The sequence below is a fragment of the Hippopotamus amphibius genome, unplaced genomic scaffold, assembly GCF_030028045.1.
Source record: "Hippopotamus amphibius kiboko isolate mHipAmp2 unplaced genomic scaffold, mHipAmp2.hap2 scaffold_474, whole genome shotgun sequence".
Classification (NCBI taxonomy): domain Eukaryota; kingdom Metazoa; phylum Chordata; class Mammalia; order Artiodactyla; family Hippopotamidae; genus Hippopotamus; species Hippopotamus amphibius.
The window spans coordinates 20001-33653 of NW_026648577.1; positions in this window are offsets into that span (position 1 = coordinate 20001).

Consider the following 13653-nt stretch of genomic DNA (forward strand, 5'->3'; position numbering starts at 1 on the left):
GCCGGGCCACCAGGAAAACCAGCGCGGGGCCCCACCGCCCCACACCAGGGGGCGGTCCCGCCAACGCCTGGGACGCCGGCCGGCGCCCGCCACCCTCGAGGGCCTCCCCACGACCCGGCCCCGCCGCCGGGGCCTAGCATGCGACGGTTCCCCCCGCGTGCAGCGGAGGAACCCGTCCACCCCTTCGCGCATCCATCTGCGTCGCCTCCACACATCCATCACCACCTCAGCCGACCCCAAGGGCTCACACGTCCTGGGGAAACGCTCCCGAGCCAGGCGGCCCGACCTAGGGCCACACACCGCCGCCGGCTGCGGCTCGAGGCAAGGGCAGGCGCGGCAGGGCTCCCCGTGGCTGCGGGACTGGGGAGCCGGGACCGGGGGGGTCCCCCCCTCCGGGCTCGCCAACGGAGGCGACCCCGCACGCACACACGCCACCCCGCGCCTCGGACACCGGCTCGGCTCGGCCCGGCGGGACCCTCCCCCGACTCGGAGGGGGGAGGCGCGGGCCACGGTAGGCAAAGAGCGGCGCTCGGCCCCACCGCGGGACCGGCGCACCCCTCCCGCGGAGGCGAGGGGGTCTACCCACGTGCTCTGGCAGTCGCCACGGTGGCCACTGCACACTTGGGAGGGGCGGCAGCTGGGGGGTTCGGTACCCCAAGGCTCCCTCTCGGATCGCTAGAGAAGGCTTTCTCACCGAGGGCGCGTCATCCCCCACTCAGCGCCTCTCCTTCGGGCCCGCAGAGGCGCTTCCGTGAGCCGCCTACACCTCCTCCAGTCGCCTGGAGGGGAGGGGGTCTGCGATATGGGTAAGCACACGGCCCACGGGAGCGTTCGCGGCCAGGGCCGGGGCACGACCTCGGTAAGGCTTGCTGCCCTCGGGCTCGCCCCTCGGGCCCTCGAGGGGGAGCACGCCCAAGATGCGTGACACAGCCCCCTCTCTCACAGGCCCCGGCCCCCACGATCGCTCCCACGCCCGCGCGCAGCCCCCCACGTAGTGGGGACCACACGGGGCGTGCGCTCGGCCAAGCTCAGGCCCCCACGGCACGCCGCTGAGGACCAGCACAACGAGGCGGCCCCTGGCCCCACCGCCGGGGGGAACAGGCGGGCGCACCTCCCTTACCGTCTCGACCCCCCCAAGAGAAAGCCGCTCACGGCACCCGCCACGGTGGCGGAGACCCGAGGGACACGCTGGGAAAGGGGAACAACACCACCGCTCGGCCTCGGGCACCTGAGGGACGACCTGGAGCGCTCCAGGAGCACCACGGAGGGCCAGGCGCGGCACGCTCGCACACCGACGGGGGGCGCGCAGCGTGGCGGCGGGGCGGCCCTCCCCGCCGCGGGGAGGGCCGCTCGCGAGGCGTACGCCAAAGAGGCACAGCGAGAGCGTCTGCTGCGTCCGAGGACCCCGGTCCCCGCCCACGCTGGGAGGCGGGGGCGGGAGACCGCGGGTTCGGGGCCGGAGGCCGCAACCCTGCCTTCCGCACACCCCGGCAGGCGGGGCGGAAGAGAGGCGAGGAGCCCGCGGACAGAACGAGAAGAGCGGTCCCGTCCCCCAGGAACGTCCGTCCCTCGTCTGGCACGGCTTAGGCCCAGCCCAGCGGAGCGTGGCACCACCACATCAATCGGTTGACCCACCCAGCCTAAAGCCACGGCGGGGGAGGCCCGCAGGGGAGGCACGGCGAAGACCCATCACACGGAGGCCCGCTTCCGCCTCGCCGGCGCCCCTTCGTCTCGGGCAAAGAGCAGCCAGCCACCCCAGAACGAGAACGCCTGACACGGGGCACAGAGCCTGTGGGGTGGGGTCGTGCCGGCCACTCACCACCGGGTGCCTGCAGCGGGGGCAGCGCACAGGGTCGAGCACCCGACGCCACCTGGCCCCGCCGCCCTCGGGCTCAGCCAGAGGCCGGAGGCGGCACCGCGGGTCGGGGCAGCCGGACGCGCACGCAAGAGCCGGCGCGCAGGCCCAAGCGGGCAGCTCAAGCGGCAAGGACCGAGCCGGGCGTCAGACAGCCGCCCCCCGCCCGGAGTCCTGCCCGCGTCCGGAGCCCCAGCGTCTATCGGCGACAGACGCAGAAGAACACCGTGTCAGCACCTATCTGGTGGCAAAAAGGCCCCATTTCCGGCGGAAGAAATCATCGCGCCCGACAGCGGGGCCCACCCACGAGGTTCACGGGGGCCCCCGGAACCTCGGTCCGGCCACCTGCCCCCAACACTTCCCCATCCACACTTGCCCCGGAGCGCCCGGGGCCACCTGGTCGACCCGGGGATGGAGGGGTGGCAGAGTGGGCCGGGGACACGGGGGAGAGGGAGCGGGCTGGGGACGCCCTCCCCGGTCCCCCCACGCGGGCAGGCACCGGTCCATCCGAGTCTCCGGGCCAGGACTTGGTTCCAAGAAAGAAACACAGCACCCCTCCGAGCCGCCTCCGATGAGCGGGCCCCATGAGGGACCACGCCCGGGCCCGGGAGCCCCTCCCCGGGCCACCCAGTATGGCTCGCGCCAGTCCCCACCTCCCGGCCCGGACTCGGGGTGGAGAGCGGAGGGGGGAGACAAAGTCGCGTCCGACGACCGGGACCCACGCGGGCACGCTGACAGGCCGGGTGCACCCTCGCCGGCCACCTGCGCGAGCAGGGGCCGGTCCGTCCACGTCTCCGGACCCATCGGGACTTGAACCCATTTCTCCAGGGAGACGCCCGGAGCCCACGGGGCAACGCACCCAGGCCCGGGCCAGCCTCTCCGGGTCACCGCTGGCGGCCCAGGCCGGTCCTCACCTCTGGAGTCCGGCTCGGAAAACCATCGGCCCGAAAGCATCTGACGACCGGGACGCACGCGCGTCCACCACCGAGCCCGTGGCGGCCTCCACCGGCCTCAACGCTCGGCCCGAGCCGGTCCCCACCTCCGGAGCGGGACGCGGGGGGCACCGGGAAAGGGAGGTGGGGGGGGTCGGGGAACGAACGCTCCCAAGGGCGGCCCAGGAGAAGGCCGGGCCACCAAGTCCCAGGCGCTCCGGGCGCGGCAGACCCTCTCCTCTCCCACCGCGGCGGCACGACCCGACATGGGTTCCCGCGGCCGGAGGGGCACGGGCGCATGCTGGTCGACCCGGCCAGGCGGCCCCTCAGCCCCGGCTCGGGAGCGCGGCGGCAGTCACAGCCCCATAGATCTGCAGGCCCAATCTCAGGCGACAGCAGGAGGCGCCTACGCCTCGGCGCCACCGGGGCTGCCAGCACCAGCGTCGCCCGCCTCCCGGAACTCTGCTTCGGGCCCGGCGGCTGAGTCACAGCCCTCGACAAGGTCGCCGGAGCTCCGGAGGGAAGGGACAATATAAAAGCGGCCGCCAGGTGGCGCCCGACAACCGGCTCGAACGTCCCCGGGCCGGATCCCGGTCGCCGGCCGGCCACCGAGGACGCCGGAGCGCCGGGCCGCCCAAACGCCCGAGCTCCTCCCGGAGCGGGGCGGGCGTCCCGCGCGGCCCCGAGGGGTCCGCCTCGGAGCTAGCTCCCGGCCCGACACGACACGACACGACACGACACGGCGCGTCCCGATCCCCGGCAGCACACGGGGGCGGGGGTAGCTGGCAAGATGCCGCCGGGAGGCTGCCTGGAAGGGGACGCGATTCCAGGCCATGGGGGGGGGGGGGGGCGCGGGGAATTCCACGGAGACGCCCACAGTGCCACAAGCGAGATCCCCAGCTCCCCGGAGGGTGAGAGGGAGGGAGGGAGGGAGGGAGGGAAGGCGGGGACCAGCGAAACGAAACCAGGCAAGCGCTCAGAGAACGACGCAGGAACTCATCCCTTCTGGCACGGGGAAGGGCTTTGGAAAGCTGATACGCAGAGCCCGGAAGCTAGAAACGAAAGTAAACATACACTCTGGCCCCACACAAATGGAAACAAACATCTATTTCCGCACAGACCGCGACAAAGTCCAAAGAGAACACATGGGTGCGTGGGTGGGGAACATGCCCTTGAGGTCAGAACGTGGATTTCAAAATGGACTGACCACAGTCACCGGCGGGCGGGGGCAGGGGGGCGGGGAGCAGCGAGTCAACAGCCATCCACTAAAGAAACCGCGTTCCAGGACATCTACACAATGCAACGTGGTGAGTGTGCGTGCGTGCGTGCGTGTGTGTGTGTGTGTGTGTGTGTGTGTGTGCGCGCGCGCGCGCGCGCGTGCGTGTGAGAGAGAGATTTACAGTAAAGGTTCACAGTGACCTGTCGTCCCACCAAAATCAAACCAAGCCAAACTACCAAAAAGTCAAAGTCAAGCTCTGGGACTGCTGTGGCCCTTCAAGGAGTACGTAAAGGCACACACACATGTACGTGTATGCACACGTGTACACGTACAGACACACACACGTGTACACGTACACACACACACGCATCTGAAAACCTCAAGCATGTCCCATAAGAGGTTCCTGTCCAAAACAGGGCAAGGCCTCATGCAACGCAGCCCCCCCAGAACAAGCAACCCGATGGGGAAAGTGGGCAGGAGGCCTGAACAGAGCAGACCAAGACCAGGCATTTTCATCCACAAGGAAACAAAGCCAGAAAAAACCAACAGAAAACAACGCCCACAAAGGAAACAAAGCAACAAGGACGACGACCCCCACCACTCCAACAGCAACCGCAACACAGTTTTCCACTGTCAACAAAGCAACCAACAGTACCTTTCTTGGGGGGTGGGGGCGGGGACAAAACCAAAAGCCAAAGGAAACCTTTCCCTGAAATACAAGAAACAACTGGGGCTGCCTAGCTGGCGCACTGCTTAAGAATCCGCCCGCCACTGCAGGGGACACGGGTTCGATCCCTGCTCCAGGAAGGTCCCACATGCCGCGGAGCAACGAAGCCCGTGAGGCACAACGACTGAGCCCATGTGCCGCAACTCCTGAAGCCCCCGTGCCTGGAGCCCGTGCTCCGCACCAAGAGAAGCCACTGGCAATGAGGAGCCTGCGCACCACAACGAAGGGGAGCCCCCACTCACCGCAACGGAAAGAAAGCCCGCGCACAGCAAAAAAAGACCCAACGCAGCCCATCAAATACAGAACCATTTTTTTTTTAAATGGAGGGTATGATAGAAAGCGCTGGCATTTCTCTGCACAAGCATACACGGCCAGGCCCAGGATCTGGAATCGCGACAGCAAGTTCCAAACGGCAGAGGAAAGTGGCTCCTGACGGGACACCTATTTTTCACGCTGAGAGAGACCACCACCATGTCATGCTGGAGGACTCAGAGATATCACCTGGCGCCTGACAGAATGGCTCCCCGACAACAGATGACACTACGGAAAACAGCACAGAAGTCCCTGAAAGCACTGCACCAACAACTACCACGTGACCCAGCAACTCCACTACGTGCCCACCGAGGGGGTGAGGGTGACACATACATACACGTGTATGTGTATCCACACCTATCCCTATGTAGCCATAGTTAGGGACATACCGATAGCGCTCTCTGTGTGCATACGTCTCTACCTAGTCACACACAGGCGCGCGCGCGTTTATGACTCAACCCTACCAGGGAATGAGGTCTTGCCATCCGCGGAAACATGGAGAGACCCAGAGGGTATTGCGCTACACAAGATACCTCAGGTCGCGAGACTATCATGTCTGTGAAGAACGTACACAGCAATACACACACATGAACACAAAGAAGGAACCGCAAACAGGTTCCTCGACACCTAAAAGGAACAAATGGGGGGTGGCCAGAGGAGGGAGGGAGGGGGGAAGAGGGAGACGAGTGCAATAGGTGAGGGAGAGGAAGCGGTGCCCACTTCTAGTTATGAAATAAACAACTCACTCGCAGGATGTCATGTACAGCAGGCGGAATAGAGTCCATCCTACTGTCATGACATCGAATGGTGACAGACAGTAACGAGACTTATCACGGAGATCCCTGGGCCATGTGTAAACATAGCCACTCGCTAGGGTATACACCTGAAAACCAATATACTCTTGTCAGTCTGTTAGACTTCCATTTTAAAAGGGCGGGGGGAGGAGGGAGGGAGGGGGGAGGGGGGCAGAGAAAGGAGCAAGAGGAAGAGGAGGGTGGTGGGGGAGGAGGAGGAGGGGGGGGAGGAGGAGGAGGAGGAGGAGGAGGAGGAGGAGGAGGAGGAGGAGGAGGAGGAAAAAGATGGCTTGCCTTGAAGAAATCAACAAAAGGAAAGAGCGAGAGAGACAGAGACAGAGGCAGAGAGAGACGCGAAATCAAGAGTGGACACTCAGGTGACTGCAAGAGTTAAGGGAGATTAAGACAAGAAACAAACTCCCAACAGTAGTTTGGTAAGTCCAAAATCAAGATTTGGATATCATGCTGGCATCAAGCACCAACCCTTCTAAATGGACACAAAGACACACAGGCCTCCCTCACTTGGGGCGGGGGGGTCGTCAGGACCAGGAAATGACCATGCAAGCGGAAGCTGGAAAAGGCAACCTTGTTCATCCACGGCGGAAACATACCATGGTCCCACAGCATTCAAAACATTGTATCAAAACATGTACAAACGGCTCTTCCTCACTCCCAATGAAAACTGCAGAGAACGTCCAAAACAGCCAACGTGTGATTTGCTTAGCAGATTGTCATGGAGAGCCTCGACCAGAAAGCATCGCTTTCGGTTTGTAACATCATAGGAACAGCAGTCTCAACAGCGCTTGCCTTCTTGGCGCAGTATCATTTCTACGCCTGGATACACAGTCCTACTTTGGGGTGGGGGGGTGGGGGTGAGGGAGCCCTGCCAGCAGTTCCTATTTTTCAAAGCAGACCTCTTCCCCCTCCCCCCAACCACCACCACCATTTTTCTTATTTTTTTTCTCTTTCCTCTGGTCTCAGGTTCTGCCCAATCCAGTCCACTGGCCTCCATCCCAGGCCACTGTGGGCTGTGTGTACAGATTTGCAAGATGAAGACAGTTCTCCCCAGAGAACCGGGCAGCCGCCCGGCTGAGATCTAAAAACCGATCTGCTCATGCAGTTCCACTTTTTCTTTTTCTCTTTTAAATGGGCTTCTTTCTGTCAAGGAGAAGATTTCCAAATCAAAAGGAGACCGAAAGATTTCTAGGTTCCACAGCTTCAGGATTCCATGGATCGGGGGTGTCAAAAAGTCTGCGCAGGGCCTTCAGTAAAGGCCGTCTTTCTCAGCGCACACAAGTCAACCCGAGACCAAGGCAACCTGAGGGCAAAACCCCTCGCTTGATTTCATTTCTCCCATTAGGCCCCGAACATCAGAGCGCGTGTGACAGAGAGAGAGAGACAGAGAGAGACAGAGACAGAGACAGAGACAGAGACAGAGACAGAGACAGAGAGACAGAGAGAGAGAGAGAGAGAGAGAGAGAGAGAGAGAGAGAGAGAGAAACCCCACAAAAGAGAAACAAACGAAAACCCCAGCAAAGGTTCCATACATTGTTCGCCAGGATTGGAAGTGATGACGTCGTTGCGGGGGAGGGGGAGAATTATGCGGAGGGCACTTGCAAACCTCGCGGTTGCAGCCAGCAGGTGCTGACAGATACGTTTTTGAAACCGGCTGGCGGCGCCCTTGAGCTTCCTACGGTTCTGACCATACCCGTTCTCAGGGAGGTGGCTGTGGAGCCCAGGATAGGCCACGCCAAAATGCACCTCCGTGGCACAGTGATCATTTGGCGTGACGGTGACCTCAAGCAGGCGGCCAACACAAGAGGGACCCTCGGGCTCTTCTTTGTGTCTCCCTGAAAGCGAGACATCCATCTCTCTCTCGGGTGAAAGGCGCACTCCCTGCATCTGCACCTGGAGTTAGGAGGACGCTCCGATCCCCAAAGTAGGGAATTCATTGGGGCCGAGAAGCCTAGGGAGACAGACACTGTGACTTCTTTCAGGGACCCCCCCCAAGCCCAAACTCTGTTTAGATTCTTCCTTCCCTCAGGGCGCACCCGAAAGCTAAGTCTCTCGGTCTGATCCCTGTCTCACACATGTACTGTCCCTTGGTCTACACAGTCGAAAAGCTGCCCGCCTCAGCCACTTCTCACGGCTAGAAGGTAAAACAACAACAACAACAACAAACGAACACGTGTTCCCGCTCCCGCTTCCTCTATCCGCCTTGAGTCCATGTTAGGATGAGTCCAGCCACGAGGACTCAAGAGGGGCAGAGGGGGAGATTTCCCCCTCCCCCAAACAGGAAGGGGTCTGGAACTCTCTTCCCAGTGGCCACCCAGCTCAACTCTGGGTGCCTGAACCCTAGTTTGCCTCCTTTCGAGTTTTAAATGCTCTTCCCTGGGTTAGAATCACAAGGAGAGATGCTCACGCATGTATGTCTTCCAAGTTTTACGTGACATGGGGCAGCCCTCCTAAGAAAGCAAAGAAAGACTCAGAGAAGTGGCAACACCTACAATCTCTTCGGTTCTGCTGAGGAGAGGGAGGAAATCTGGGAAAGTAACTATACTATGGCCCGGGCTGGCGGGCGCCGGGGTGGGGGGGGTGTTAAGGGAGCTAAAGGAGGATGAGATTTCTTAGAAACTCATTCTTAGGCACAGAAACATTGGATGGATGCGGGACCCCACCTCTTCTTTTCCCTTGTGTTGGGAAGATCATTTGGCTCCTGCCAGCTGGGGTTTCATGCCCCCACGAATCATCAGGCGAGTGCTCCGGAGAAAAGAGCGAGAGCACAGGTCAGGAGAACATGGAGAAGATGGCTGCCGGATGCCCGGGGCCACACGGATGTCTTCGGGGGCACAGGCACGTCCACGATCTGTGGACCATGTCTACGGCAGATTGGGTGTGTAGGTCATTTTGAACAGGCTCCCATCCACCTGCCCTCATTGGGGTCCTGTCTCCAGCTCCCCTGAGCGGTGCCGTCACGGCCAGGTGAAGACAGGGCTCCTCCAGGGGCGGGCCCGTGCCAGAGAAAGGGAGACGGCAGTGAAGTCATCGAGCTTCGGGTACTTCTACCAGAGTGACTCTCCTTCATCAAGTCCCCGGCAGGTGGAGGGACACGTCTTTCTGACACGGTGGGGCCAGGGGAGGCTTAGAAAAAGGCTTCTGACAACCGCACCATCAAGTATGAGCTCTCCGTTTCCTTGACGGAAGAGTCCCCCACTCTCCCAAGTGGTAGAGCTAGGAACGGGCCCCTCGGGTCCCATCTTACACGTGAGAATGACATGCTGACTTTACCCCTCTTCAAGGCGGAGTTTGTAAAAGGTCAGCCCTGGAGGAAGGACCCAGCTTGTCAGTCCTCTCATGCTATCATCCAAGCCGAGGAGAGCCGTGCCAGGCCTCCACGGAAGGAATACGGCGGTCGGCTGCCTTTGGAGAAGATGGCTCTGTGAGCAGCAGCGTGGAAACCAACCGAGAAGCAGGGGCCACTCTAGAGGCCAGCAGGGTCCTTAGGGGCCCAGCCAGGCCAGGCCAGGCCAGGATGGAGAGAGGGGATGGAGCCGGACCTTTGAGGCCCTAGCCTCCACAGCACCTGGGATTCTGCTGGGATTCTTGAGAAACTCGCTCCACATTCTAGAAGGGCCTGCGTGTCACAAAGATACGAAGCCATACTTTCCTTAAAGAGCACCTGCCCTCAGGAAGTGGCACTCAGCACGCTCGCTGGTGATGGGCCAGACACACCCATAGACACTCAGGTTCCAGGGAAAAGCTTTGCTCAGCTCTTTCTCCCCTTGCGTCCTCAAAACACAAAGCCATCGCTTCCGGATACCAGGGAAGCTCTCAGGTAGGTTTGTGCTGGGGCGGGCGCCAACTAGAACTGTGAAGAGGGGAGATCGGAGCCGCAGAAGCTCTGGGGCCCCGAGGAAAGACGCCGCCGCCGATCCACCTCTCGCACCTTCCTCTCAGCGGGAGGGCCAGGGACTCTCCCCCCGCACAGGATCCTGGCCACACACGAGGGAGGGCCCACACCCACTGTCCTGCTCCTCTTTGCCTGGGGTGGGTTCAGAGACACTGGACTCGGCTCATCCCTCTCCACAGCGGCGCGTCCCTCTCCACAGCCGTGCACGGCAGGCAGCAGAGCAGAAGAACAAGAGCTGGCATCGTCCACCGTTCCCAGAGCTGCTCCATTCCCGTCCACGCGCATCCGGATGGGGCGCACAGACAGGGCGCCCGTCCTGAGGTCACCGTGTCGCTCCAGGTGCGGACTCCCGAGATGGTGACATCTCGGTCGAGGAGACCGTCCCCTGTGAGACCACAGGCTTGGCAGTATTGCCGAGAGCATGCTTCGTGGGCCATCTGCAATTCCATGTCACCGGAAACATACCGTGTCAAACTTGTGCTCGGCCTCCAAGTCAAAGGGCTGCCTGAGGACTTTGACCGACAATTCCAGTTGCTCCTGGCCTAAGAGACACAACTTCTCCCAAGAAAACAAACCGTAACACAATGTAAAGTCTGACCTACCTCCAGACGCGTGTTTGACGTGGCACGGCCATGTCCGGAGGCTCATGTGACTTCCATGCGGGGGCAGCCTGGGAACCGCCTTTCTGAGTCTCCCCCTCCCCGTGCGACCCCAGGGTAGGGCTGGTGCGAAGAGAACGCTGGATGGGATGTAGGCATTGGAAGTGAAGCCACAGCCAAGGCTCTCTGCAGGCTGTCGCCATCCCACACGGTGACAGGTGGGCACAGAGGTGCAGGGTGGAAGGCTGTCCATCCACACATACACACACACACACACACACACCCACCCACCCCCGCCGCCCTGCGTCTGGCTAGTGTTCCCAGCTGGTGCCCCCTGGACGACAGTGGCCCAGGCCACTCCTGGCTGCCTGGCCGCAGATCCACCGAGGGACAGCTGTGCCTTCCCCCGAGTCTCTCCATGTCTCCCCTGTGGCCCCGCACATCGGTGGCTACCTTTCCCTGTGGGCGCTGACAGCTCCATCGGCACTGCCACCTCCGCCACTGCCACCGGGCACTCAGAGGACTGAGAGCCACAGCCTTCCCTCCCCTCCCCTCCTCCGCAGCCCAGCCCAGCCCTGCCCTGCCCAGCTGCTCCCAGGCCTCTGGAAGGTCCAGTTCCTAGAACGAGGTCTTCATTCCTGTGACTCCCACGGTGTCTCTGCTTCCATGACACAGACCGGCTATGTTGTCCCGACAGTAGGACACACACAGAAACCCTGTGTGAAAATCATGAGGCTGACAGCATCATTCGTCATCTGAGACAGAAAATCAATACAGATATCGTATTAAATACACATAATTATACGTAGGGGTGTGTGTGTGTGTGTGTGTGTGTGTGTGTGTGTGTGTGTGTGTGTCTGTCTGTCTGTCTGTCTGTCTGTCTGTCTGTCTGTATCTCACTGCAGTATTCACACAAGCATTGCCAGCCAAGCAGAACCTCAGGTCTCTGTGATAATTGTCCCTGGGGATGTTCTGCCGACTGTCACGCAGAGACCGTCGTTGTACGGAGACACAGGTAAAGACGTGTGTTTGTCAAGACAGGAGAACACAGAAAACACATCCTGTTTCACAGGGATGAACTAGTGTCATGATGCCAACCTGGGGACACGGGCGCCCGTTCATGCTCCTGGCCAGGCCCTGCAAGCATTAGGGGACCATCGCTTCTGTCCTTGTATGGGCCGCTCACTGCACCGAGTTCTTAGTCACCTCACGTAGCCCTCACCGCAAATCCACACCTTGAACGTGGTCCTCCTTCCTCATCGCCACCGCCACCACGTTCCTCCTGGTCTCTTTAAACGCGCACGCGTCCCTGGTGGGTGGGGTAAGGAGCCAGCTCCCCCCACCCCACCCCACTCCGGTGCCTGCCTGCCTGCCTGCCTGCCTGCCTGCCTGCCTGCCTGCCTGCGTGCGTGCGTAGAGTAGAAGCAGGGAATGTTCTGTCGTTCCCCCTTCCCAACCCGCGAACGAAGGAAACCTTCGTGTATCTTTCTATACTTTATGTGCTGTCGCCTACATGTGTTCCCCCATTTTTCTTTATCCACAAGAGCTCCCTGCAGTCCCCACTCTCTGTATGAACGGCATTCACACACGTCCAAAGTGAATTTATTTCAGCTTCTATCGGGTGGCATATCCAGATAGATCCTTTAGGTCAGGAAGCACAGAAACACAGCCAAGTCGAGTGAGTGCTGAACCAGAGTCATTTAGGAATCCTATGAGGTGACCAGTGTGGAAGGAGCATGTGTTCCAAGGCACTTCTTTTGATGTCTTAGGTTTACCTAGCCAGCAATGCAGATCCCATGAAAGTGGGCAGAGATCTTTTCTCCATAGGCTCTCCTGTTACGGAACGCAAGTGTGTTCCCGTGCCCACGGACGACACACAGTGAGGCCAAACAAGGGGACACGTCAGAGTTTGGGGCAGGGGAAGGTTTCTAGCATGGCCGAGCAAGGGGAGGGTGGGAATCTTTCTTTTCCAGAAAAGTTAGAACTTCTCTCAAGTTGCATGGGCCCAGAAAATGCTTTCTCCTCTTCGATCATCAGTCAAGGAAAGGTAGCACCTGGTTTTTCACGAGGAGATTTTCTTCCTAATTCCAGTTATCTTATAAAATAAAGAAGAAAAATTATGTTAATGTTTCACATAAGCGTCCAGGACTATTTCACTTCCATGATTTGAAGAAATGTTATTTTCTCTCCAACTGACACTGTCCTTGAAGGACCAAGCTAAACTTCTAAGGAGCCAAATTCCAAATAATTTTGAGACTAGGAAATACAAAGTGTAGTGTCATAGATTGATTGATGGATCCATTGATTTCATCAGACAGCAGTCATCACTTCTAAGATTATTCGAACACCACTAACGTTTGGGTAACAAAGTTGAGATGTCTGCGCTCGAGCACGTGCGCGCGCGTGTGTGTGTGTGTGTGTGTGTGTGTGTGTGTGTGTGTGTGACTCATAAGGGGATGTTTTCCATAGCTGTGCACTATGGCACTGCAGGATCTCTGGTTGCTGAGTACCCAGAGGTGGAAGCCCCGATACAGAGCTTGGACTGTGAAGTTATGCATGGGTTCTCAATGGTGTGTGTGGGGTCGGCCCCCCTAATCCCCCATGTTGGTTGTTCAACGGTCAACTCTAATATATAGATCAGAGAGGATATCATCCATGTGCTTCATATGAATAACTTTCCCAAATAATCTTTATCTTTTTCAAAGGAAGACATCCTGTAATCCATTTCATAAGATGCTATTGGGAACCTACTCCCCCAGCATGTGAATTATCCCTACAGAGCACAAGATCCCTGAGAAGGAGGAGCCCTGGACGCTGAGACACCAGGAAAGTAGGCTTTTAGATGATATTTTCTGCTTCTCATGAGATGACGGTGTCTACTGATCCTATTCAAGTGTGTAAAATGAGAGCCCCCTGGCAAGGATCAGCAGAAGGTCTTTGCTGCTGGGCCCTGGGCTCTTCCTTTCAGTGGGGAGGCCAAGAGCCTCAAGAAGGAAGGAAGGAAGGAAGGAAGGAAGGAAGGAAGGAAGGAAGGAAGGAAGGTAGGTGGGAGGGAGGGAGGGAGGGAGGGAGGGAGGGAGGGAGGGAGGGGAGGGTTTGCCCGGTGCCATCAGGCCCGTGTGTCACCCTAAAGAGAAGGGCAGCCATCGCCACTGCTGGAATCATGTCCCCATTTCCTGGGCAGGACATTCAAGAAGGCCTCCTCCTGTGTGTTTCGTGCATCACCTCGACGGTGCCCCCAGGAATAGTCACCGGAGGGAACTGTGCAGCTGAGCCAACCTGCCTGGGAACACGGCCTCCTTCCT